The sequence below is a fragment of the Mytilus californianus genome, unplaced genomic scaffold, assembly GCF_021869535.1.
Source record: "Mytilus californianus isolate M0D057914Y unplaced genomic scaffold, xbMytCali1.0.p SCAF_2, whole genome shotgun sequence".
Classification (NCBI taxonomy): Eukaryota; Metazoa; Mollusca; class Bivalvia; order Mytilida; family Mytilidae; genus Mytilus; species Mytilus californianus.
In genome coordinates this window covers 119893097-119920749 of record NW_026262668.1, presented here as the reverse complement: position 1 = coordinate 119920749, position 27653 = coordinate 119893097, and the positions used below count along the sequence as shown (strand labels likewise).

Below are 27653 nucleotides of genomic sequence, written 5' to 3'. Positions count from 1 at the left end.
TCTGTTAATTTTTACTAATATCATCTCATCTGAAACTAAATTGCTAAATTTAATCAAATTTGGCCACAATCATCATTGGAGTATCTTCTTTAAATTTTATGTCCGATGAACCCGCATGCCAACAAACATGGCTGACATGGCTAAAAAAAGAACTAATTTTTAAAACAACTTTAGATGGAGAAAATCTGAAGGATGTCACAGATGTTCTGAAAGATGAGATCTACTGTCTGTCTATTTAAATCAAAAATGTCAGACAACTTTTTTTTCAGTTATTGTCCTTAAATGATGAGTTATACCAATTTGTTTCATTTTTGCATTTGATCTTCAAAATTATAATAGATAGACATTGATTTAATAACGAAAACGATCAGCAAAACAAGATCTACAAATAAGTTGGCATGGCTGAAATCGTCAGTCAGCTTATTGTTGCAATAATTGTCCTTTAATGTAAATTTTTACCACTTTTTTGTGCTTTTGTCTATTATCTTCAAAAATATAAAAGATAAATCGAAACTTTCAAGAAAAAATGGTCAGTAAGACAAGATCTATAAATAAGTCAATATATTGTAAAAATCTTCAGTTGGCTCTTTGTAGGAGTTTTTATACGACCGCAAAAAGATTTTTGCGATCATATATTGGTATGATTGATTTTGGGGGTTATGGTACCAACAGTTAAGGAATTAGGGGCCAAAAAGGGGCCAAAAATAAGCATTTTTGTAACTTCCAGACATAACTTGTGTTTTAGTGTATGGATCTCTCTGACATTGTACCACAAGGTACCATATCACAAAGGGAATGCTGGGATTGATTTTGGGGGTAATTGCCTCAAAATTTTAGGAATTAGGGGCCATAAAAGGGGCAAAAAACAAGCATTTTTATATGGACAAATACTTGAGTACAAAACATAATTTAAAGCAGTGTAAGGGAGATAAATCAAATACATCATTTGAATTACGTCCCTTACACTGCTTTTAAACTATGTATAAAGTAATGGTTAATGAACAATTAAGATAATTTAAAACAGTGTAAGGGAGGTAATCCACATACAACGCTTTGATTACTTCCCTTACACTGCTTTTAAATTATGTTTAAAGAAATGCATATTTATAAAGGAAGACCAATAAAAATATCTGCAAATGTTCCATCTTTTTTTTTTTTTTTACAAAAAAATCCATATGAAAGATTTGACACCATATTATAAATTCTATTATAAAATAAATTAAGTTAGCACTATGGTAAATTTAAATGGGTAATTATGGTTGCAAATTCCATTGGAAATTTGAATTGAGATTATGACCATATCTTGAGGGAAAGAATTGAGGGGGGGTAAAAAGAAATTGTGGGGGGTCAAATTTTTCTCATTTCAGATTTCAGAAATTAAAAAGAATTATTCTTCAAATATTATTTTTTTTTCAAATTTCAAATATTGAAAAATTTCAAGAAGTAATCTTTAATTGCACAGTATGGCGCATTAGATTTGTAAAATCTTTGACCACATTTATTTGTTTGTTATGCCAAATCTGACCGTGTATTTATATTTTTAATTTTGGGTCCAGTTTTCAAATTGGTCTACATTAAGGTCCAAAGGGTCCAAAATTAAACTTAGTTTGATTTTAACAAAAATTGAATATATGGGGTTCTTTGATATGCTGAATCTAAACATGCATTTAGATTTTTGATTTCGGGCCCAGTTTTCAAGTTGGTCCAAATTGGGGTCCAAAATTAAACTTTGTTTGATTTCAACAAAAATTGAATATATGGGGTTCTTTGATATGCTGAATCTAACCATGTATTTAGATTTTTTATTTGTGGGCCCCGCTATCAAATTGGTTCATATTGAGGTCAAAAGGGTCCAAAATTAAACTTTGTTTGATTTCATCAAAAATTGAATTATTGGGGTTCTTTGATATGCCAAATCTAACCGTGTATTTAGATTTTTAATTTTGGGTCCAGTTTTCAAATTGGTCTACATTAAGGTCCAAAGGGTCCAAAATTAAACTTAGATTGATTTTAACAAAAATTGAATATATGGGGTTCTTTGATATGCTGAATCTAAAAATGTATTTAGATTTTTGATTTTGGGCCCAGTTTTCAAGTTGGTCCAAATTGGGGTCCAAAATTAAACTTTGTTTGATTTCAACAAAAATTGAATATATGGGGTTCTTTGATATGCTGAATCTAACCATGTATTTAGATTTTTTATTTGTGTGCCCCGCTATCAAATTGGTTCATATTGAGGTCAAAAGGGTCCAAAATTAAACTTTGTTTTATTTCATCAAAAATTGAATTATTGGGGTTCTTTGATATGCCAAATCTAACCGTGTATTTAGATTTTTAATTTTGGGTCCCGTTTCTTAAATTGGTCTACATTAAGGTCCAAAGGGTCCAAAATTAAACTTAGTTTGATTTTAACAAAAATTAAATTCTTGGGGTTCTTTGATATGCTGAATCAAAACATGTGTTTAGATTTTTGATTATGGGTCCAGTTTTCAAGTTGGTCCAAGTTGGGGTCCAAAATTAAACTTTGTTTGATTTCAACAAAAATTGAATATATTGGGTTCTTTGATATGCTGAATCTAACCATGTATTTTGATTTTTGGACCCTGTTATCAAATTGGTCCACATTGAGGTCCAAAGGGTCCTAAATTAAACTTGGATTGATTTTAACAAAAATTGAATATATGGGGTTCTTTGATATGCTGAATCTAAACATGTATTTAGATTTTTGATTTTGGGCCCAGTTTTCAAGTTGGTCCAAATTGGGGTCCAATTTAAACTTTGTTTGATTTCAACAAAAATTGAATATATGGGGTTCTTTGATATGCTGAATCTAACCATGTATTTAGATTTTTTATTTGTGGGTCCAGCTATCAAATTGGTTCATATTGAGGTCAAAAGGGTCCAAAATTAAACCTTGTTTTATTTCATCAAATTGAATTCTTGGGGTTCTTTGATATGCCAAATCTAACTGTGTATTTCGAATTGTAGTTTTGGGTCCCGTTTTTATACGACAGCAAAAAAAATTTTTGTGGTCGTATGACATTGGCGTCGTCGTCGTCCGAAGACACATTGGTTTTCGCACTCTAACTTTAGTTTAAGTGAATGGATCTCTATGAAATTTTACCACAAGGTTCAATACCACAAAAGGAAGGTTGGGATTGATTTTGGGGGTTATGGTACCAACAGTGAAGGAATTAGGGGCCAAAAAGGGGCCAAAAATAAGCATTTTTAGCTCACCTGGCCCAAAGGGCCAAGTGAGCTTTTCTCATCACTTGGCGTCCGTCGTCCGTCGTCGTTAACTTTTACAAAAATCTTCTTCTCTGAAACTACTTGGCCAAATTAAACCAAACTTGGCCACAATCATCATTGGGGTATCTAGTTTAAAAAATGTGTCCGGTGACCAGGCCAACCAACCAAGATGGCCGTCATGGCTAAAAATAGAACATAGGGGTAAAATGTAGATTTTGGCTTATATCTCTGAAACCAAAGCATTTAGAGCAAATCTGACATGGGGTAAAATTGTTTATCAGGTCAAGATCTATCTGCCCTGAAATTTTCAGATGAATCGGACAACCCGTTGTTGGGTTGCTGCCCCTGAATTTTTAATTTTAAGGAAATTTTGCCGTTTTTGGTTATTATCTTGAATATGATAATAGATAGAGATAAACTGTAAACAGCAATAATGTTCAGCAAAGTAAGATCTACAAATAAGTCAACTTTACCAAAATGGTCAGTTGACCCCTTAAGGAGTTATTGCCCTTTATAGTCAATTTTTAACCATTTTTCGTAAATTTTTGTTATCTTTTACAAAAATCTTCTCCTCTGAAACTACTAAAGCAAATTTAACCAAACTTGTCCACAATCATCATTGGAGTATTTAGTTTAATAAATGTGTCCGATGACCCGGTCCGCGAACCAAGATGGCCGACATGGCTAAAAAATAGTACATAGGGTAAAATGCAGTTTTTGGCTCATATCTCTGAAACCAAAGCATTTAGAGCAAATCTGACGAGGATAAAATTGTTCATTATGTCAAGATCTAATTGCCCTGAAATTTTCAGACCAATCAGGCAACATGTTGTTGGGTTGCTGCCCCTGATTTGGTAAATTAAGAAAATTTTGCAGCTTTTGGTTATTATCTTGAATATTATTATAGATAGAGATAAACTGTAAACAGCAATAATGTACAGCAAAGTAAGATCTACAAATAAGTCAACATGACCAAAATTGTCAATTGAGTTCTTAAGGAGTTATTGCCCTTTATAGTAAATTTTTTACAATTTTCATAAATTTTGTAAATTTTTGTAAATTTTTACAAAATATTTTCCACTGTAACTACTGGGCCAAGTTCATTATAGATGGAGATAATTGTAAGCAGCAAGAATGTTCAGTAAAGTAAGATCTACAAACACATCACCATCACCAAAACACAATTTTGTCATGAATCCATCTGTGTCCTTTGTTTAATATGCACATAGACCAAGGTGAGCGACACAGGCTCTTTAGAGCCTCTAGTTGTAACTTCCAGACATAACTTGTGTGTTAGTGTATGGATCTCTCTGACATTGTACCACAAGGTTCCATATCACAAAAGGAATGCTGGGATTGATTTTGGGGGTAATTGCCTCAAAATTTTAGGAATTAGGGGCCAAAAAAGGGGCAAAAAACAAGCATTTTTCTAGTTTCATGACAATCACTTGTGTGTAAGTGTATGGATCTTTCTGAAATTGTACTACAAGGTTCCATATCACAAAGGGAAAGCTGGAATTGAGTTTGGGGGTAATTGCCGAAACGTTAAGGAATTGGGGCCAAAAAGGGGCCAAAAATAAGCATTTTTCTAGTTTCCAGACAATAACTTGTGTTCAAGTGTATGGATCTCTCTGAAATTGTACTGCATGGTACCATACCACAAAGGGAAGGCTGGGATTGATGATGGGGATAATTGCCTCAATATTTTAGGAATTAGGGGCCAAAAAAGGGGCAAAAAACAAGCATTTTTCTAGTTTCAGGACAGTGTATGAATCTTTCTGAAATTGTACTACAAGGTTCCATATCACAAAGGGAAAGCTAGGTTTGAGTTTGGGGGTAATTGCCCTAAACGTTTAGGAATTTGGGGCCAAAAAGGGGCCAAAAAACACATTTTTAGCTCACCCGACCTGAAAGGTCAAGTGAGCTTTTCTCATCACTTTGCGTCCGTCGTCCGTCGTCCATCATCCGTCGTCCGTAAACTTTTACAAAAATCTTCTCCTCTGAAACAACTGGGCCAAATGCACCCAAACTTAAACACAATCATCATTCAAGTATCTAGTTTAAAAAATGTGTACAATGACCCCGCCAACCAACCAAGATGGCCGCCATGGCTAAAAATAGAACATAGGGGTAAAATGTAGATTTTGGCTTATATCTCTGAAACCAAAGCATTTAGAGTAAATCTGACATAGGGTAAAACTGATTATCAGGTCAAGATCTATCTGCCCTGAAATTTTCAGACAAATCTGACAACCTGTTTTTGGGTTGCTGCCCCTGAATTGGTCATTTTAAGGAAATTTTGCAGTTTTTGGTTATTATCTTGAATATTATTATAGATAGAGATAAAGTGTAAACAGCAATAATGTTCAGCAAAGTAAGATCTACAAATAAGTTGTCATGACCAAAATTGTCAGTCGACCCCTTTAGGAGTTATTGCCCTTAATAGTCAATTTTTAACAATTTTTTGTAAATTTTTGTAATCTTTTACAAAAATCTTCTTCTCTGAAACTACTGAGACAAATTTAACCATACTTGGCCATAATCATTATTAGGGTATCTAGTTTAAAAGATTTGTCCGATGACCCCGCCTTCCAACCATCATGGCTGACTTGGTTAAAAATAGAACATAGGGGTAAAATGCAGTTTTTGGTTTATATCTCTGAAACTAAAGCATTTAGAGCAAATCTGACAGGTGGCAAAAATGTTCATCAGATTTAAATTTATCTGCCCTGAAATTTTCAGACGAATCCGACAACCCATTGTTGGGTTGCTGCCCCTGAGTTAGTCATTTTACAAAACTTTTGCAGTTTCTATACGCCCGTTTACGGGACGTATTATGGTATACCTCTGTCCGTCTGTCCGTCCGTCCGTCTGTCCGTCCGTCGTCAACATGTCGGACATTAACTCAAAAACGCTTTAATCAATTTGCATAAAACTTTGGTGAATTGTTTATATCTATTGACGTGAGCTCCCTTTCGTTTTTTATAAATTTTAGATTTTACGTTTTCGAGTTATGGGGTTTTATTCATTAAAAAAAGGGGGATTTTCCAGCTTTCGGACAATAACTCAAGAATGCTTTCATCAACTTGCAAGAAATTTTGGTTAATTGTTTATATCTGTTGACATGAGCTCCCTTTTGATTTTTATAAATTTTAGATTTTACGTTTCCAAGTTACAGGGTTTTATTCATAAAAAAAGGGGGGATTTTCCAGTTTTCAGACAATAACTCAAAAATGCTTTCAGCAGTTCTCATGAAACTTTGATGAATTGTTGATATCTATTGATGTAAGCTCCATTTAGAATTTTATAAATTTTAGATTTTACAGTTCCGAGTTATGGGGTTTTATTCATTAAAAAAGGAGGGATTTTCCAGTTTTCAGACAATAACTCAAAAATGCTTTCAGCAATTCTTATGAAACTTTGGTGAATTGATTATATCTATTGATGTAAGCTCCCTTTAGAATTTTATAAATTTTATTTGTTTATAGTCTGACAACAGATTTACTAAGTATTGCGCAACAGCATAGTGTATTGCACAACAGCAAGAAATCTCTTAATTGAATATAAATTCAATTCATATAACCAATTTCAAGTTCTTTGACTACATTTATTCAGAAACCTATAATATGTCTAATATTTAATTACAATCCAAATTCAGACCTGTATCAAGCTTGAATATTGTGTCCATTTTTGCCCCAACTGTTCAGGGTTCGACCTCTGCGGGCGTATCCAGCTGCGCTCAGCGAAGCAGTTTATTTGTTATTATCTGAGATATCATTATAATAACTTATATCTAATACTATTAATTATGATTTTAACCTAATTTTACATGATTTCCAAATCATCAGTAAATACAGGTGAGCGACACAGGCTCTTGAGAGCCTCTAGTTCTAGTTTCCAGACAATAACTTGTGTTCAAGTGTATGGATCTCTCTGAAATTGTACTGCAAGGTACCATACCACAAAGGGAAGGCTGAGATTGAGTTTGGGGGTGATGAATCATAAGGGGGTTCAAAAAATTTGGGGGGGGGGATTTTTTTTTTTTTTTCCTTTTTTTTCTTTTTTTCCTGTTTTTTTTCTTTTAAAATTTTCCTTTTTAAGTTGGTTATTTCTGATTTATATTTAAAAGCAAATAATAATGATATGGTAGGAGATACACACCAAACAGGATGTGTAAATTATTATATAATAAGTATTGTGCAATAGCAAGAAATTTTCAATTGCACAGTATTGCACAATAGCAAGAAACTTCAATTGCACAGTATTGCGCAATAGCAAGAAATCTTCAATTGCACAGTATTGTGCAATAGCAAGAAATATCCAACAGCACAATATTGCGCAATAGCAAGAAATTGTCAATTGTACAGTATTGCGCAATAGCAAGAAATATTTAATTGCACAGTATTGTGCAAAAGAAGATACTTTGTATAAATTGCTTATTTCTTGACCAATTTCAATGGGGTTTTATTCTTGAATTCTTGGGGTTCTTTAATATGCTGAATCTAACCATGTATTTAGTTTTTGAATTTTGGGCCCCGTTTTTAAATTGGTCCACATTGAGGTCCAAAGGGTCCAAAATTAAACTTTGTTTGATTTCATCAAAAATTGAATTATTGGGGTTCTTTGATATGCCAAATCTAACCGTGTATTTAGATTCTTAATTTTTGGTTCAGTTTTCAAATTGGTCTACATTAAGGTCCAAAGGGTCCAAAATTAGACTTAGTTTGATTTTAACAAAAATTGAATTCTTAGGGTTCTTTGATATGCTGAATCTAAATATGTATTTAGATTTTTGATTATGGGCCCAGTTTTCAAGTTAGTCCAAATCGGGGTCCAAAATTAAACTTTGTTTGATTTCAACAAAAATTGAATATATGGGATCTTTGATATGCTGAATCTAACCATGTATTTAGATTTTTGATTTTTGGGCCCCGTTATCAACTTTGTCCACATTGAGGTCAAAAGGGTCCAAAATTAAACTTTGTTTGATTTCATCAAAAATTGAATTCTTGGTGTTCTTTGATATGCTGAATCTAACCATGTATTTAGATTTTGGATATTGGACCATAAAAGGTGAATGTCCAATTTAAAATTTTTAAGTTCTTAGACCACATTCATTCTGTGTCAGAAACCTATGCTGTGTCAAATATTTAATCACAATCCAAATGCAAAGCTGTATCAAGCTTGAATGTTGTGTCCATACTTGCCCCAACTGTTCAGGGTTCGACCTCTGCGGTCTTATCAAGCTGCGCCCTGCGGAGCATTTTATTTAAATTGGTCTACAGTAAGGTCCAAAGGGTCCAAAATTAAACTTAGTTTGATTTTAACAAAAATTGAATTCTTGGGGTTCTTTGATATGCTGAATCAAAACATGTGTTAAGATTTTTGATTATGGGTCCAGTTTTCAAATTGGTCCAAGTTGGGGTCCAAAATTAAACTTTGTTTGATTTCAACAAAAATTGAATATATGGGGTTCTTTGATATGCTGAATCCAACCATGTATTTTGATTTTTGGGCCCCGTTATCAAATTGGTCCACATTGAGGTCAAAAGGGTCCAAAATTAAACTTTGTTTGATTTCATCAAAAATTGAATTCTTTGGATTCTTTGATATGCTGAATCTAACCATGTATTTAGATTTTGGATATTGGACCATAATAGGTAAATTAAAAAATTTAAGTTCTTAGACCACATTCATTCTGTGTCAGAAACCTATGCTGTGTCAAATATTTAATCACAATCCAAATTCAGAGCTGTATCAAGCTTGAATGTTGTGTCCATACTTGCCCCAACTGTTCAGGGTTCGACCTCTGCGATCGTATCAAGCTGCACCCAGCAGAGCATTTTATTCACCCTGAAATGAAGATCTTTTAGTTTTGCTAGTTGTCTGTTATTTTGAAATTATAATAGATTGAGAGAATTTAAGAAAGTAAAAATAATTCACAAGGCAGGATCTACAAATACTGGGGTAAGTTGATATTGACGAAATTGTTGGTCAGGTCTTTATATGAGTAACTGACAATTTTTACCAATTTTTTAGTTTTTATACGACCGCAAAAATTGAAAATTTTTTGGTCGTATATTGGTATGACGTTGGCGTCGTCGTCGTCGTCGTCGTCGTCGTCGTCTGGCGTCGTCCGGCGTCGTCCGAAGACACATTGGTTTTCGCACTCTAACTTTAGTTTAAGTGAATGGATCTCCATGAAATTTTACCATAAGGTTCAATACCACGAAAGGAAGGTGGGGATTGTTTTTGGGGGTTATGGTACCAACAGTTAAGGAATTAGGGGCCAAAAAGGGGCCAAAAATAAGCATTTTTGTAACTTCCAGACAATAACTTGTGTGTAAGTGTATGGATCTCTCTGACATTGTAACACAAGGTTCCATATCACAAAGGGAAGGCTGTAATTGATTTTGGGGGTAATTGCCTCAAAATTTTAGGAATTAGGGGCCAAAAAAGGGGCAAAAAACAAGCATTTTTCTAGTTTCATGACAATAACTTGTGTGTAAGTGTTTGGATATTTCTGAAATTGTACTACAAGGTTCCATATCACAAAGGGAAAGCTGGAATTGAGTTTGGGGGTAATTGCCCGAAACGTTTAGGAATTGGGGGCCAAAAAGGGGCCAAAAATAAGCATTTTTCTAGTTTCCAGACAATAACTTGTGTTCAAGTGTATGGATCTCTCTGAAATTGTACTGCAAGGTACCATACCACAAAGGGAAGGCTGGGATTGAGTTTGGGGGTGATGAATCATAAGGGGGTTCAAAAAATTTGGGGGGGGGATTTTTTTTTTTCTTTTTTTCCTTTTTTTTTTCTTTTAAAATTTTCCATTTTAAGTTGGTTATTTCTGATTAATATTTAAAAGCAAATAATAATGATATGGTAGGAGATACACACCAAACAGGATGTGTAAATTATTATATAATAAGTATATATATTGTGCAATAGCAAGAAATTTTCAATTGCACAGTATTGCACAATTGCAAGAAATCTTCAATTGCACAGTATTGCGCAATAGCAAGAAATCTTCAATTGCACAGTATTGCGCAATAGCAAGAAATATCCAATAGCACAATATTGCGCAATAGCAAGAAATTGTCAATTGTACAGTATTGCACAATAGCAAGAAATATTCAATTGCACAGTATTGTGCAAAAGAAGATACTTCGTATAAATTGCTTATTTCTTGATCAATTTCAATGGGGTTTTATTCTTGAATTCTTGGGGTTCTTTAATATGCTGAATCTAACCGTGTATTAAGTTTTTGGATTTTGGGCCCCGTTTTCAAATTGGTCCACATTGAGGTCCAAAGGGTCCAAAATTTAACTTTGTTTGATTTCATCAAAAATTGAATTATTGGGGTTCTTTGATATGCCGAATCTAACCGTGTATTTAGATTCTTAATTTTTGGTTCCGTTTTCAAATTGGTCTACATTAAGGTCAAAAGGGTCCAAAATTTAACTTAGTTTGATTTTAACAAAAATTGAATTTTTAGGGTACTTTGATATGCTGAATCTAAACATGTATTTAGATTTTTGATTATGGGCCCAGTTTTCAAGTTGGTCCAAATCGGGGTCCAAAATTAAACTTTGTTTGATTTCAACAAAAATTGAATATATGGGGTTCTTTGATATGCTGAATCTAACCATGTATTTAGATTTTTGATTTTTGGGCCCCGTTATCAACTTTGTCCACATTGAGGTCAAAAGGGTCCAAAATTAAACTTTGTTTGATTTCATCAAAAATTGAATTCTTGGGGTTCTTTGATATGCTGAATCTAACCATGTATTTAGATTTTTTATTTGTGGACCCGCTATCAAATTGGTTCATATTGAGGTCAAAAGGGTCCAAAATTAAACTTTGTTTGATTTCATCAAAAATTGAATTATTGGGGTTCTTTGATATGCCAAATCTAACCGTGTATTTAGATTTTTAATTTTGGGTCCTGTTTTTAAATTGGTCTACATTAAGGTCCAAAGGGTCCAAAATTAAACTAAGTTTGATTTTAACAAAAATTGAATTCTTGGGGTTCTTTGATATGCTGAATCTAAACATGTGTTTAGATTTTTGATTATGGGCCCAGTTTTCAAGTTGGTCCAAGTTGGGGTCCAAAATTAAACTTTGTTTGATTTCAACAAAAATTGAATATATGGGGTTCTTTGATATGCTGAATCTAAACATGTATTTAGATTTTAGATTTTTGGCCCAGTTTTCAAGTTGGTCCAAATTGGGGTCCAAAATTAAACTTTGTTTGATTTCAACAAAAATTGAATATATGGAGTTCTTTGATATGCTGAATCTTACCATGTATTTAGATTTTTTATTTGTGGGCCCGCTATCAAATTGGTTCATATTGAGGTCAAAAGGGTCCAAAATTAAACTTTGTTTGATTTCATCAAAAATTGAATTATTGGGGTTCTTTGATATGCCAAATCTAACCGTGTATTTAGATTTTTAATTTTGGGTCCCGTTTTTTAAATTGGTCTACATTAAGGTCCAAAGGGTCCAAAATTAAACTTAGTTTGATTTTAACAAAAATTGAATTTTTGGGGTTCTTTGATATGCTGAATCTAAACATGTGTTTAGATTTTTTATTATGGGACCAGTTTTCAAGTTGGTCCAAGTTGGGGTCCAAAATTAAACTTTGTTTGATTTCAACAAAAATTGAATATATGGGGTTCTTTGATATGCTGAATCTAAACATGTATTTAGATTTTAGATTTTTGGCCCCGTTTTCAAGTTGGTCCAAATTGGGGTCCAAAATTAAACTTTGTTTGATTTCAATAAAAATTGAATATATGGGGTTCTTTGATATGCTGAATCTTACCATGTATTTAGATTTTTTATTTTGTGGGCCCGCTATCAAATTGGTTCATATTGAGGTCAAAAGGGTCCAAAATTAAACTTTGTTTGATTTCATCAAAAATTGAATTATTGGGGTTCTTTGATATGCCAAATCTAACCGTGTTTTTAGATTTTTAATTTTGGGTCCCGTTTTTTAAATTGGTCTACATTAAGGTCCAAAGGGTCCAAAATTAAACTTAGTTTGATTTTAACAAAAATTGAATTCTTGGGGTACTTTGATATGCTGAATCTAAACATGTGTTTAGATTTTTGATTATGGGACCAGTTTTCAAGTTTGTTCAAGTTGGGGTCCAAAATTAAACTTTGTTTGATTTCAACAAAAATTGAATATATGGGGTTCTTTGATTTTCTGAATCTAACCATGTATTTTGATTTTGGACATTGGACCATAATAGGTAAATTAAAAAAATTGAAGTTCTTAGACCACATTCTTTCTGTGTCAGAACCTATGCTGTGTCAAATATTTAATCACAATCCAAATTCAGAGCTGTATCAAGCTTGAATGTTGTGTCCATACTTGCCCCAACTGTTCAGGGTTCGACCTCTGCGGTCGTATCAAGCTGCGCCCAGCAAAGCATTTTATTGCCTTTTATCTTGAAAACTATAATAGATACATGTAAATAGACACTTTAAAAATAAAAATGATCAGCAAGATAAGATCTGCAAATAGGTCAGCATAGATGCAGATGAATTTGTCACTTATCTTCTTATAGGAGTTGATGCCCTTAAATTACAATGTTTACCCTTTTTTGTGTTTTGAGCAAAACTTGTAGAAGATTGCCTTAACATTACCCACATCTAGCAGAAAGTTCTGCCCTAATTACTAGCTAGGCTTGTGTTGAATTTGCAGTTAGACCAGGCCTTGCTGTCTTAAAAATGTTTGTACACGATGCAAATGCTTTTAAACTATAGAATATATTTGACTGAGGTCAGACTAGGCAAGAATAAAATACATTTGTATACATGTATATTGTATATGGTCTCATGGTTAAGATGTTGGGAATATTGTTTATATATTTCTTATGGAAAATCTTACCTTTTTTATTGTAGGCAGCCATGGTTTGGTGACTGGGGTTTTAATTTAGAAAGAGGTGAAGAAATGTTGAAGAAATGGAACTGGATTCCAGAGAAAACAGACATACTTATAACACATGGTCCACCTGTTGGTAAGATAGATTTGTTAGGCTAGGACTTAATGCTATAAGCTAAATGAAAACTAAATGAATCCCTTTATGACTATTAGTAAGACAATGCAACACATGTTCAAGGGGAAACTTTATAACATTACAAAACAAATAATAAAATCCCATTTATATTTTATTAAATAAACCTGTTATGTTATCTTCATGTCTGCTGCATGACCTTGTTATTATAAAGTGGTATGTTTCAGGGTATGGTGATTCAACCTTTGATGGCAGTAGAGCTGGCTGTGTAGAATTACTCAATACCATACAGAAAAGAGTAAAACCACTGTATCATATATCTGGACATATACATGAAGGTAATGTACAACAGTGTTTGATAACAGTTAAAAAGCAGACACATTTTATAATATTTTTGTCCCCGTGCAACTCGTAAGATATTTATAAAAAAAATTAAAGAAGAAAAATAAAAAGTTTTCTTAAAGTTATTGCCCTTGGACAGATAAAATATGTGCAACACAGGGGACATTGAAACTCTGTTCTTTTATTAGTTTAAAAATTGTCAGTCAAATCTTTCGTTTGGCTTTAAAGAACCATTATGTCTTTTTATGCTCCCTGAAAATTTTAGAGAGTTTATAGTAATTGCTCTGTCCATCCATCTGCGTGTTCAAAACTAATTGCTTTCAGATGGTAATATATGCATCCCTTGCTCGACTGGAATGAAACTTATACAGATGAAAGATATAGGGAATGGGAAGAAGCCTATCGATTTTTGGGATCAAGGTCACTGTAACTAAGAATATAAAAAGATTGGGTAAAAATGGTTTCCAGATGGTAACTTAAGTTTTGCTTGATTTATTGGAAAGAAACTCATACAGATTGAAGATATAGGGTAAGGGAAAAGTCAATTGGTTTTTATACGACCGCAAAAAATTTGCTTTCGTATATTGCTATCATGTCGTCGTAATCGCTGTCCGAAGACATTTGGTTTCCGGACCATTACTTTGGTAAAAGTGAATGGATCTCTATAAAATTTAACCACAAGGTTCAATAGCACAAAAAGAAGGCTGGGATTGATTTTGGGGTTTATGGTCCCAACTGTTTAGGAATTAGGGGTCAAAAAGGGGCCAAAAAAGGCATTTTTAGCTTTTGGGCCAAGTGAGCTCTTCTCATCACTTGGCATCTGTCATTGTCGTCGTTAACTTTTTACATTTTGAACTTCTTCTAGAGAACCACTGAATGGAATGAAACCAAACATGGCATGAATGTTCCTTATGAGGTGCTAACCAAGTGTTGTTACTTTGAAGCCAATCCATAATCCAAGATGGCCGCCAGCGGGACTTAGTTTAATATAGGACCCTATGGGAAATACATACAAATGTTTTCTCTTAGAGAACCACTGAATGGAATGAAACCAAACATGGCATAAATGTTCATTATGAGGTGCTGACCAAGTGTTGTTACTTTGTAGCAAATCCATCAACCAAGATGGCTGCCAACCGGGGACTTAGTTTAACAAAGGACCCTATGGGAAATATTTATAAATGTCTTCTTCTAGAAAACCACTTAATGGATTGAAACCAAACATGTTATGAATGTTTCTTTTGAGGTGCTGACCAAGTGTTAATACTTTGTAGCTGATTTGTCATCCAAGATGGCCGCCAGCAGGGAACTTAGTTTAACATAAGACCCTATAGGAAATACATACAAATGCTTCTTCTAGAGGTGCACTGAATGTAGTGGTGGGGGCATTAAGTTTTACCCTTGTCCGTCTGTAGTACGTACGTACATCCTAAAAATGGTTTCCGTTCTCTAACTTGAGTTTGCCTCAACCAAATGTTATGAAACTTATACACAATGCTTATTACCACAAAACACAGATCAAGTTTGAATTTTGGTGGCGTCGCTTTAACCGTTCTAGAGTTACGCCCCTTTATAAATGGAAAAAATTGCAAAATTTTTAGCTTCCGTTCTCTAACTTAAGTTTGCCTCAACCAAATGTTATGAAACTTATACACAATGCTTATTACCAGAAAACACAGATCAAGTTTGAATTTTGGTGGCGTCACTTTAACCGTTCTAGAGTTATGCCCCTTTATAAATGGAAAAATTGCAAAATTTTTATTTTCTTCTAAATATCAAGTATTTTTATACGACCGCAAAAATTAAAAATTTTTTGGTTGTATATTGGTATGACGTTGGTGTCATTGTCGTCGTTTTTCGTCTCCGGTGTCGTCGTCGTCGCCCGAAGACACATTGGTTTTCGCACTCTTACTTTAGTTTAAGTGAATGGATTTCTGTGAAATTTTACCATAAGGTTCAATACCACAAAAGGAAGGTTGGGATTGATTTTGGGGGTTATGGTACCAACAGTTAATGCAATGGGGGGCCAAAAAGGGGCCAAAATTAAGCATTTTTGTAACTTCCAGACATAATTTGTGTGTTAGTGTATGGATCTCTCTGACATTGTACCACAAGGTTCCATGTCACAAAGGGAATGCTGGGATTAATTTTGGGGGTAATTGCCTCAAAATTTTAGGAATTAGGGGCCAAAAAGGGGAAAAAAACAAGCATTTTTCTAGTTTCAGGACAATAACTTGTGTTCAAGTGTATGGATCTCTCTGAAATTGTACTGCAAGGTACCATACCACAAAGGGAAGGCTGGGATTGAGTTTGGGGGTGATGAATCATAAGGGGTTTCAAAAAATTTGGGGGGGGGGATTTTTTTTTTTTCCTTTTTTTTTTCTTTTAAAATTTTCAATTTTAAGTTGGTTATTTCTGATTTATATTTAAAAGCAAATAATAATGATATGGTAGGAGATACACACCAAACAGGATGTGTAAATTATTATATAATAAGTATTGTGCAATAGCAAGAAATTTTCAATTGCACAGTATTGCACAATATCAAGAAATCTTCCATTGCACAGTATTGCGCAATAGCAAGAAATCTTCAATTGCACAGTATTGCGCAATAGCAAGAAATATCCAATAGCACAATATTGCGCAATAGCAAGAAATTGTCAATTGTACAGTATTGCGCAATAGCAAGAAATATTCAATTGCACAGTATTGTGCAAAAGAAGATACTTCGTATAAATTGCTTATTTCTTGACCAATTTCAATGGGGTTTTATTCTTGAATTCTTGGGGTTCTTTAATATGCTGAATCTAACCGTGTATTAAGTTTTTGAATTTTGGGCCTCGTTTTTAAATTGGTCCACATTGAGGTCCAAAGGGTCCAAAATTAAACTTTGTTTGATTTCATCAAAAATTGAATTATTGGGGTTCTTTGATATGCCGAATCTAACCGTGTATTTAGATTCTTAATTTTTGGTTCCGTTTTCAAATTGGTCTACATTAAGGTCCAAAGGGTCCAAAATTAAACTTCGTTTGATTTTAGCAAAAATTGAATTCTTAGGGTTCTTTGATATACTGAATCTAAACATGTATTTAGATTTTTGATTATGGGCCCAGTTTTCAAGTTGGTCCAAATCGGGGTCCAAAACTAAACTTTGTTTGATTTCAACAAAAGTTGAATATATGGGGTTTTTTGATATGCTGAATCTAACCATGTATTTAGATTTTTAATTTTTGGGCCCTGTTATCAACTTTGTCCACATTGAGGTCAAAAGGGTCCTAAATTAAACTTTGTTTGATTTCATCAAAAATTGAATTCTTGGGGTTCTTTGATATGTTGAATCTAACCATGTATTTAGATTTTGGATATTGGACCATGATAGGTGAATGTCCAATTTAAAATATTTAAGTTCTTAGACCACATTCATTCTGTGTCAGTAACCTATGCTATGTCAAATATTTAATCACAATCCAAATTCAGAGCTGTATCAAGCTTGAATGTTGTGTCCATACTTGCCCCAACTGTTCAGGGGTCGACCTCTGCGGTCGTATCAAGCTGCGCCCTGCAGAGCATTTTATTTAAAATTGGATTTATCTTCCTTTGTCCTTGATTATAGTTGAATCAACTAAAATCAATGCTTTATACAATGCAATGTTTAATTTTGACTTCCACTGATAAAACACAGATCAAGTTGAATTTGGGTAGTGTCACTTTAACCATTATTGAGTTATGCCCCTTTATAAATCGAAAGATTGCAAAATTTTTAGTTTCCATTCTGTAACTTAAGTTTGCCCTAACCAAACATTATGAAGCCTATACACAATATTCATTACCACAAAACTAAGATCAAGTACAATTCTTTTGTTTCCGTTTTCTAACTTTAGTTTGCCTCAACCAAATGTTATGAAACTTATACACAATGCTTATTACTACATAATACAGATTATGTACGAAATTTGGTGGCGACACTTTTACCATTCTAGAGTAATGCGTGTTTACAAATAGAAAAATTGCTGAATTTTTAGTTTCTGTTCTCTAAAGTTAGCCTCAACCAAATGTTATGAGACTTACACACAATGCTTATTACCACAAAACTCATATCGAGTTCAAATTTGGGTAGCGTCACTTTTACTGTTCTTCAGTTATGTCCCTTTATAACTATATGATATGCAAGCGGGGGCATCATCTGTGTCCACATGTGTCCACTATCCACATTTATTTATTAAATTAAGGGGCCAATATTAAACTAAATTTGGCCTCAATCATTATTAGGGTATCTGTTATGATTTTAATCTATTTTTACATGATTTCCAAAACCAAAGTAGAATCAGGTGAGCAACACAGGCTCTTGAGAGCCTCTAGTTTTAGTTTCCGGACAATAACTTGTGTATAAATGTATGGATCTCTATGAAATTGTACGACAAGGTTCCATACCACAAAAGGAAGGTTGGGATTGACTTTGGGGGTTATGGCCCAAACCGTTCTAGAATTAGAGGCAAAAAAAGGGGGGAAAAAACAAGATTTTTCTGGTTAATGGACAATTACTTAAGTATTAGTCTATGGATCTCTATGAAATTGAAACACAAGGTTCCATACCACAAAGAGAAGGTTGGGTTTGACTTTGGGGGTTATGGCTCAAACCGTTCAGGAAAAAGGGGCAAAAGGGGCGTGAGGAACAAGGTTTTTCTGGTTTCCAGACAAATACTGAAGTATTAGTCAATGGATCTCTATGAAATTGTACCACAAGGTTCCATACCACACACAGAAGGCTGGGGTCGATTTTGTGGGTTATGGCTTTAATCGTTAAGAAACTAGAGGACAAATAGGGGCCAAAAACAAGACTTTTCTAATACTGGCTAAGCTGGTTCTAACATAAATTATTTCTGATCTATATAAAGAAACAACAAATACTGATATGACAGGAGATACACACCAAACAGGGTGTGTAAATTATTATATTTAGTTTGTAAACAGATTTACTACGTATAACGCAACAGCAAAGTATTGCACAATAGCAAGAAATCTTCAATTGAAAATAAATACAAATCTTTTAACCAATTTCAATGAGGATTAATTTAAAGTCTTGAATTGTTTGAGGTTTTTACCATGTATTACTATATTGGATATTTGGACATTTTTAAATAGGTCTACATTGAGGTCCAAAGGGTCCAAAATTAGACTTTGTTTGATTTCATCAAAAACTGAATTCTGGCGGTTCTATGATATGCTGAATCTAACTGTGCATTAAGATTTTTAATTTTGGGCCCTGTTTTCAAATAAGTCCATATTAAGGTCCAAAGGATCCAAAATTAAACTTTGTTTGAATTCATGTTTTTTTTTTTATATGCTGAATCTAACCATGGAATTAGATTTTGGACATTGGACCATTAAGTAGATTAAAAGTCCCATTTCAAATTTTTAAGTTATCTGACCACATTTATTCTGTGTCAGAAATCTATAATGTGTCAAATTTTTAATCACTATCCAAATTCAGAGCTGTATCAAGCTTGAATATTGTGTCCATACTTGCCGTAACTGTTCTGAGTTCGACCTCTGGGGTTGTATCCAGCTGCTTCAGGTGGAGCACATTTTTTATTGACAGGTCCATGGTCAATGTCAATAACTAAAATTAGAAAGAAATGGAAAAATTGTTTCCAGATAGTAATTTGAGTTTCCCTTGCTTTATTGGAATGCAACTTATTAAGATGGGTGATATAAAGAAAGGGGAAAAGCCTATTGACTTTTTTTATCGACAGGTCTATGGTCAAGGTCACAGCAACTAAAAATAGAAAGAGATGGAAAAACTGTTTCCTAATGGTAATTTGAGTTTCCCTTGCTTTATTGGAATAAAACTTATAAAGATGGAAGATATAGAGAAAGAGGGAAAGCCCATTGATGTTTTGGTCAACGGTCTAGGTCACTGTTACTAAAAATAAAAAGATAGGAAAACTGGTTTACAGTAGTTTGGGTTACTCTTGCTTGATTAGAAAGGAGCTTATGCAGATGGAATATATATATATATAGGAAAGTTTACCTGTTTACCTGTACTGCAACTCCCTCCTATATCAGGAGAACCATCAATCCTAGAATCGGTGTAAAATCACTCACAAGGTAAGAATCCTCTGAATTATGTTTAAAAGATAAAACTTTTAAAACTATAAAAGAGATATTAATTATCTCCTCTGGGGGATGTGACCCTATCACCATTATTTACACTATTCTGGAAAGATGGGGAAGCCTATTGATTTTTGGGTCAACAGGTCACTGTTATTGAAATAGTTTTGTTTTTAAGCTGGTTATTGGATGGTATCTATCTTCATTATTAATGTTAACTCGTTTATGCAGGTGAAAATTACCGAAAATAGTTAAGTTTTTCATCCCTCCAAGAATTCTTGTATATAGAACTCTTCAAATAAAAATGTTTTATCTCAATAAATATTCAGTTTTGGGAGCATAAGTTGGCACTGCCAGCTTTTCACTTTTTGTCTTGCCTTGATGGAGTCAAAAAGCGAGACATAGGTATGCTGTTTCCGGCAGCGGTGGCAGCATCAACAATGTATTAGTTTGTGATTAGGTCTAGTTCATGGTGAACCACTAGTGGTAGGTCAATGATATTTGGTATGCAGTTGTATAAGCATTGGCATATCTCATTTCCATTGAGATTATTTGGCCCCGCCCCCTCATTCATGGTCTATTGACTTCAAAACTTTTGCTTAGTTTTCATGTATTAGTTTGTGATTAGGTCATGGTCGTTTGACTTTGAAACTTTTGCTTAGTTTACATGTATTAGTTTGTGATTAGGTCAGTTTAAGATCAACCACTAATGTTAAGTCAATGACATTCGGTATGCAAATGTATTGGCATTTGCAAGTTTCATTTCCATGGAGATTATATAACCCCACCCCCTAATTATGGTTTATTGACTTTGAAACTTTTACATAATTTACAAGTTAATGTTTGTGTTTAGGTTTGTTAATTAAAGGGAACGACTTTTGAAAAGTCAATGGTATTTGGTTTGCAGTTGTATTAGCATTGGCACATCTCATTTCCATGGAGATTGTTTAGCCCTGTACCCTCGGTCATGGTTCATTGACTTTGATTATTTGCATAACTTACATGTTAAAGAATTGCTATTTTAATTTCAACATTTGCATTATCAAAATAACATATAGGCGAGACATATCTCTGTGTTAACAGACTATTTTTTTGGGGGGGGAGTGCGGGGTGGTTTCATTGACATTTCTTTGTAGGATTTATATGTTAGACAGCTCAGATCGACGTCCGGTCTTCAAATCGACGTCTAAATCTGACGTCACATTCTCAAATTGGTGTCCAATATTTTGATCCTCTAATCGATGTCCAATGCATATGTGACGTCAGGTATTGTCAAAACGACGTCTGATCAATTGTAGTTACTCTAATCGATGTCCAATATCAATAAATAATAAATTACTGCACATATACATGTAGATGTATAAGACTTTGATTGATTTTGGAACATTCAAATACGAAATAAAAGATGAATTTTGGTCTGTTTGTATTTTTTATAACAACCCAATTTTCAAGGAGTTACAGACTTTCCATAGATATTTTTTCAACCCGAAATAGGTAACAGATGTATTAATATTCATTTGTATAAGGTCGATTTCTATCTGACGCAGCATTATTGTTATTAGATTGATCTGTATTTATATCATCTGTATCGTTTTGTCTTTATGTAAAGCTGTTTTAAGTAACTTATTGTCTTTATACAATTACAAATCGTAATGACTTAGTAGACATATGAGAAGTAACAACACAGTCAGTTACATCTCTTCCCAAAGAATCAACTAAAGCAAAATAAAAGGACAAACATCAATAAATGACAACAAGAAAACAACTGACATCAATATTTATCTTGATAGAAACTAATCCAATCAATCTACGTTGTGGATTGTCATTCATATTCATATATATATTGATAAATGCCATGTGAGTATATATATGTCAATGAGAAAACAACCCAATGACAAAGAAAACCAAACAACATATAGAGGGCAACATTCAGTCTTCAACAATGGACAAAATAAAGAAGTACAGCCAACTGTTTTGAGAGTATTATAATTCGGACTCTGTAAGATATTTTTCAACAAATTTCTGAGTTTTACTCCTGGAGTGAAACATATACAAAAGAAATTGGCATTATGTTTTTATGCTGTGCTGTTACACCACTGTTCCAGGTTATGGGAGGGTTAAGCGCTCACAAACATGTTTAACCCCGCCATATTCTTTATGTGCCTGTAGTCCAGTGTTGTTGTTGGTTTATGTTTGTCATATTTGTTTTTCGGAATTGTTTTGTTATAAATAAGACCGTTAGTTTTCTAGTTTGAATTGTTTACATTTTTCATGTATTGGCCTTTTATACATGTAGCTGACTTTACGGTATGGGTTTTTATCATTGTTGAAATCTGTACGGTTGCCTTATAATTGCTTACATCCACCTCATTTGAATTCTAGTGGATAGTTTTCCCATTGGCAGTCATACCACATCTACCGGCTTATTTTTAGCTCACCTTGCCCAAAGGGCTAAGTGAGCTTTTGTCATCACTTGGCAGCCGTCGTCGTCATTAACTTTTTACATTTTGAACTTCTTGTAGAGAACCACTGAATGTTCCTTATGAGGTGCTGACCAAGTGTTGTTACTTTGAAGCCGATCCATCATCCAAGATGGCCGCCAGTGGGGACTTAGTTTAACATAGGACCCTATGGGAAATACATACAAATGTCTTCTTTTAGAGAACCACTGAATGGAATGAAACCAAACATGGCATGAATGTTCCTTATGAGGTGCTGACCTAGTGATGATATTTTGAAGCCAATCCATCATCAAAGATGGCCGCCAGCGGGGGACTGCGTTTAACATAGGACCCTATTGACAATACATACAAATGTTTTCTTTTAGAGAACCACTGAATGGAATGAAACCAAACATGGCATGAATATTCCTTATGAGGTGCTGACCTAGTGTTGTTACTTTGAAGCCGATCCATCATCCAAGATGGCCGCCAGCGAGGACTTCGTTTAACATAGGACCCTATGGACAATACATACAAATGTCTTTTTTTAGAGAACCACTGAATGGAATGAAACCAAACATGGCATGAATGTTCCTTATGAGGTGCTGAACAAGTGTTGTTACTTTGAAGCCTATCCATCATCCAAGATGGCCCCCAGCGGGGGACTTTGTTTAAGATAGGATCCTATAGACAATACATACAAATGTCTTCTTTTAGAGAACCTCTGAATGGAATGAAACTAAACATTGCATGAATGTTCCTTATGAGGTGTTGACCAAGTTTTGTTACTTTGTAGCAAATCCATCAACCAAGATGGCTGCCAAGGGGGAACTTAGTTTAACATAGGACCCTATGGGAAATACATACAAATGTTTTCTTTTAGAGAACCACTGAATGGAATGAAATCAAACATGACATGTGTGTTCCTAATGAGGTGCTGACCAAGTGTTATTACTTTGTAGCCAATCAATCCTCCAAAATGGCTGCCAGTGGGGAACTAAATTTAACAACGGACCCTATATGTGAAATACATACAAAAGTCTTCTTCTAGAAAACCGCTTAATTGATTGAAACCAAACATGGTATGAATGTTTCTTTTGAGGTGCTGACCAAGTGTTGTTACTTTGTAGCTGATTTGTCATCCAAGATGGCTGCCAGCAAGGGTAGTAAGTTTAACATAGGACCCTATGGGAAATACATACAAATGTTTACTTCTAGAGAACCACTGAATAAAATGAAACCAAACATAGCATTATGTTCCTAATGAGGTGCTGACCAAGTGTTGTTACTTTGTAACCGAAACATCATCCAAAATGGCCGCCAGCAGGGGACTTAGTTTAACATAAGACCCTATGGGAAATACATACAAATGCTTCTTCTAGAGGTGTACTGAATGGAATGAAACCAAACATGGCATAAATGTTCCTTATGAGGTGCTGATGAAGTGTTGCTACTTTGTTGCCAATTTACTGTTCAAGATGGCCACCAGGATTTTTTTTTATTAAATTACGCGACCAATATTAAACCAAATTTGGCCTCAATCATTATAAGGGTATCTGTTATGATTTTAATCTATTTTTATATGATTTCGAAAACCAAAGTAGAATCAGGTGAGCGACACAGGCTCTTGAGAGCCTCTAGTTATATAATCTCTTAAATTTCAAAATTGATATTACAACCTGTATACATCGGTCATTTAATAAAGTTATGCGTCATTGAGGCAAATCCATAAAAAGGACTCGATCAGAGAAGCCAAAAATTAAAAGTCGATCTGAGTCTTACATACAATGTCTTGTTGGAATTGAAAAGGGAGTTCTGTTCACTAATATTCCATGGGATATAATGTTTTTGCATTTTTTGTGAAATAAACTTGTTTTTTAGTGTATTCCTTTCTTGTACATAACCACTATATTTAGTATGTCAATTATACTGGATGACATTTTCTATCCTATAAAGATCATCTTGCTGTACTTTCATGAAGACTATAATATGATTGTCCTTCATCAGGACCTCTCAAACTCATACATTTGAAAGCTCGGGATGTATAAACATATAGAAATTAGGAGCTAGATGACCAAAAGGGACCTAAGAAGGTTAGCCAAATTCAGCTAAGGTCAATTTTGCCAGAGGAGCTGGAACCTGAGATTCTTAGTAAATTCTTAATTTTCTATCAACAGGACATTTTTAAAAAATATATTACAAATCATGTCAGTGCCATGACAAACTGTGCATAGTCAAAAGAACAGTATGGGAATATGCATGTAGTAAATATAGCCCTTTAGAATTTAGCATACTTTTGCTCAACCAAGAAATAACAAATTGTAGTCTTATAAACAAATTGGCAGAAGCAGCAAGATTTGGTCACAGTTCTGATTTAGACATAGAAAGTAATGTACAGCAAAAAGACTCTTAAAAGTCAGTATGATAATACAATTATGTCCTTCAACAAAAGTAAATATCAAAATGATAAAGTCTTGACAAGACTTTCATTGTTGAGGGCGATACAGTGACCCAAAGTTGTTAACTTCTATGTCATTTGGTCTCTGGTCAAGATTTGTCTCATTGGCAATCATACCACATCTTCTTATTTTTATACTGAAAAGGTTTATTTCTTGATTTAGTAATTTTAGGTCTTTTTTTGAGTCTTTGATTTTTTATGTGAATTGTGTTATTTTAACACATGAAATAAATGGATCTTGAAAATGAAGAAGCTAAGTTTTATTTTGTATAAATAGAGTTATTCCTCTTTTTGTTAAAGGATATGGTGTAACCTCAGACGGATATACCACATACATCAATGCCTCCACTTGTACATTACGTTATAGACCTGACAATCCACCAATAGTATTTGACTTTCCCATTCCTGAAGGTCATTCTAAACAGGAAGTAATAGATTTGACTGTTACACAGTATGGCACACAAGATAACAGAAAAACAGAGACAGTTTCAGATGATGATTTAGTGGAATTTAGAGAGGATGAAGAGGAACCTGTAAAACTTTGTGCTTAGTTCAACCTAGTTATGTTATTTGCAGAACAGTTATTGGTAAACTTATGGAGACAAGATTAAAAGGAAAATCAAATAGATATGCTATTAAAAGGGAGAACATTAAATTCTTTTTCTACAGAGAAAAAAATGAAACTTTTATTTTTATTAACAGTGCAAAACGTGAATTTGGTTTTAAAGTTTATACTTTTTGTTGTCAATAATATACTTTGGTCCTTTAAAAGGATGACCGAATAGTCAGATATACATTTTTAAAATAGTAAAAAAAGCAGTAATTCACAATTTAAACCACTAAAATGGTCCTATTTCTATGACACATCTATATGGAAACATTTTGATAATTGCATATGCATACCAATTTGAAGCACCTTTGGGGAGGATAATATACTTAAGTTTTTCTGCACTGTTATCAGCCTTGATTATATTTCCAGTATTAAAGAATCACAGTTTTAATTCTTGAAAGCAATACCCTATGAATATTTTATGGTCATGATGAAAGCTCATATTTATACAAGACTTTTATAAGAGCTTTCATAGAAACAGGACTAAGAGGATACTAAAACTTGCTCTCAACAATAAATATACACCTCTGCCTTATTACTGTGTCTACTTATGTTATATTAATTTGAATTGTAGTCCAATGAACTGCACAAATTTACAAGAGTTATTTAATTTTAATGCATTTTTTCTAATATTGTATTATGTAATTTTGCAGGTTTCATTTTGAACAAAAAGTCTGCTCAGCAAAGTTCTGAAATAAATTTTTACAGCAACTCTTCCCTCCTGTAGAATTATACAAAGCAATTGTTGGTCTTTCATTATAAAACTGTTGCTTGAATAACTTCTGATTTCAATGATCTTAACAAATGCAAAAATGATTTTTATTATTGAAACCCTTATTTTTCTACATATTTGAAATACAACTGTTGAAAAGAACTTTAAAAAACATGACATTCAAGTTTAGGAAGCAAAAATATAGTTTTCTTTGTTCCAAAATATGATAAAATGTCTAAATTGTCAGACAGCAGCAGCATGCTAAAAAGTTAAGCTGGTTGGTAATGAACTAGACTTCATTTAATAAGTAAAATCATAGTTTGTAGGAACAATAAGAGAAAACTTTGAGGTTTCTTTTCCTTATCCATTCATTTGATGTTAAATGGTTTCTCAATGAGTCTGATTACTTTAATCTTTTGATGTGAAAAAAGTTAAAGAATGAATTTGATCTTATAGATTGTAATTATGCTATTGTGGTAATTATTTTCTGTTGTTATCAAAAAAACTATTGCCATTGTGCACAGACAATAATCTCTTTCGCAAAAATGTCGCCAAAAAAATTGTTGTCACACAATAAATGCAATATTGAGGTTTTTCAATGGCTGCAGGTATAAGTTTTGGTAATTTTTATGATTATGAAAATTGATACATGCAGTCTGTTATGAACAGTGCTGTAACTATTAGAGTTTATGAACTAAAAATATTCAAAGGGGACAATATTGAAATATTTGTGATACAAAGTTTTTTTCTTTTTTTCCATTTTAGTAGTGGTTTTTCAGTTTGCTTACTTGACCTTCATATGTTGAGGTTGCAATTTAGTTTCTAAGCTGAAAAGAATTGTGTGTTAATAGCTTAGGTTCCAAAATTCTGAACTTTATGTTGCCCTTTGTTGTTTTGTTTTATTACCTAAAATAAAATTGAAATAACTTAAGCTAGATATATTATATGATATAAAAATAAAAGCATGATTTGTTATCGTAACTCAATTCAGACATTTTTAGTTGTGACTATTTTTTGTTTGCCGCGCCACCCTGATCATTTTGTAAATATTAACATTTATTAAGAGACAAGACTTACAACCACAGTTTTGATAAATTTCATTTCTTATTGTTTTTTTTTTTTAATTTGTAGTTTTCAAGGTCCAAGAAAAAATAAGCACAATAAGCCATAGAGTTTATAATCTGTCTTGTTTAGTTCCAATAAACATCCTGTTAGTATGTATGACTTTCCTGTTGATTATCCAGAAAATGGTACTAATGTGAAACTAATTGCAACATTTAATAGATTGGTCTATAGTTATCCAAAGGTTAAATGATCTATAATCTTCTTTATTGTTGGTTGTAAAAAAGAACTGTTCTGTGCTTGCAATGTATACAATTTATTGCTATTTTTATGTTCAGACTACAATGATAGGGGGAAGGAGGCATTATATGTCCTGGTCTGTGTGTCTATAACTCCATCTCTTCAATTGTCCAATTTCAGGTTGAAATTTGGTTTAAGAGGTTTATCATGAAAATGTGGTCAAATCAACTTAAAAAACTTAATACACTAGTTAATTATGATGTTAACACTTAGATATGTATTCAAAAATAGAGTTTTGACTGATATTTTGTGGTTCACTAAATATACACATGTAATAGTGGGTGTGGGGCAAGGTATCGTGATAGTGGGTGTGGGGCAAGGTATCGTGATAGTGGGTGTG

General features: G+C 33.5%; 1 protein-coding gene and 1 long non-coding RNA gene across 12 annotated transcripts in view; one reads left to right on the top strand and one right to left on the bottom strand.

Annotated features, from left to right (window-relative positions):
* Positions 1–27653, top strand: part of LOC127728714 (metallophosphoesterase MPPED2-like) — an 89434-nt gene that overhangs the window by 15619 nt on the left and 46162 nt on the right. The window contains exons 5-8 of one of the 10 annotated variants that reach the window (XR_007994326.1): positions 13165–13280; positions 13505–13615; positions 19373–19727; positions 24930–25064. The exons of 2 other annotated variants lie outside the window; for them this stretch is intronic. The gene's annotated coding sequence lies outside the window, so the exon portion shown is untranslated. Of the gene's footprint in view, positions 1–13164; positions 13281–13504; positions 13616–19372; positions 19728–24929; positions 27634–27653 lie in introns of those variants that run through there. 7 more of the 10 variants (XR_007994319.1, XR_007994320.1, XR_007994321.1 and 4 more) reach the window with 7 other exon arrangements.
* On the bottom strand, positions 42–12656 carry LOC127728738 (uncharacterized). Of its 2 annotated transcripts, none has more exons than XR_007994345.1 (3): positions 12561–12656; positions 7834–8381; positions 42–2913 (listed from the first exon to the last, which is right to left on the bottom strand). It is a non-coding gene; the product is annotated as an uncharacterized LOC127728738 (long non-coding RNA). The 2 variants fall into 2 exon arrangements; XR_007994344.1 differs by lacking the exon at positions 12561–12656 and adding an exon at positions 8961–9094.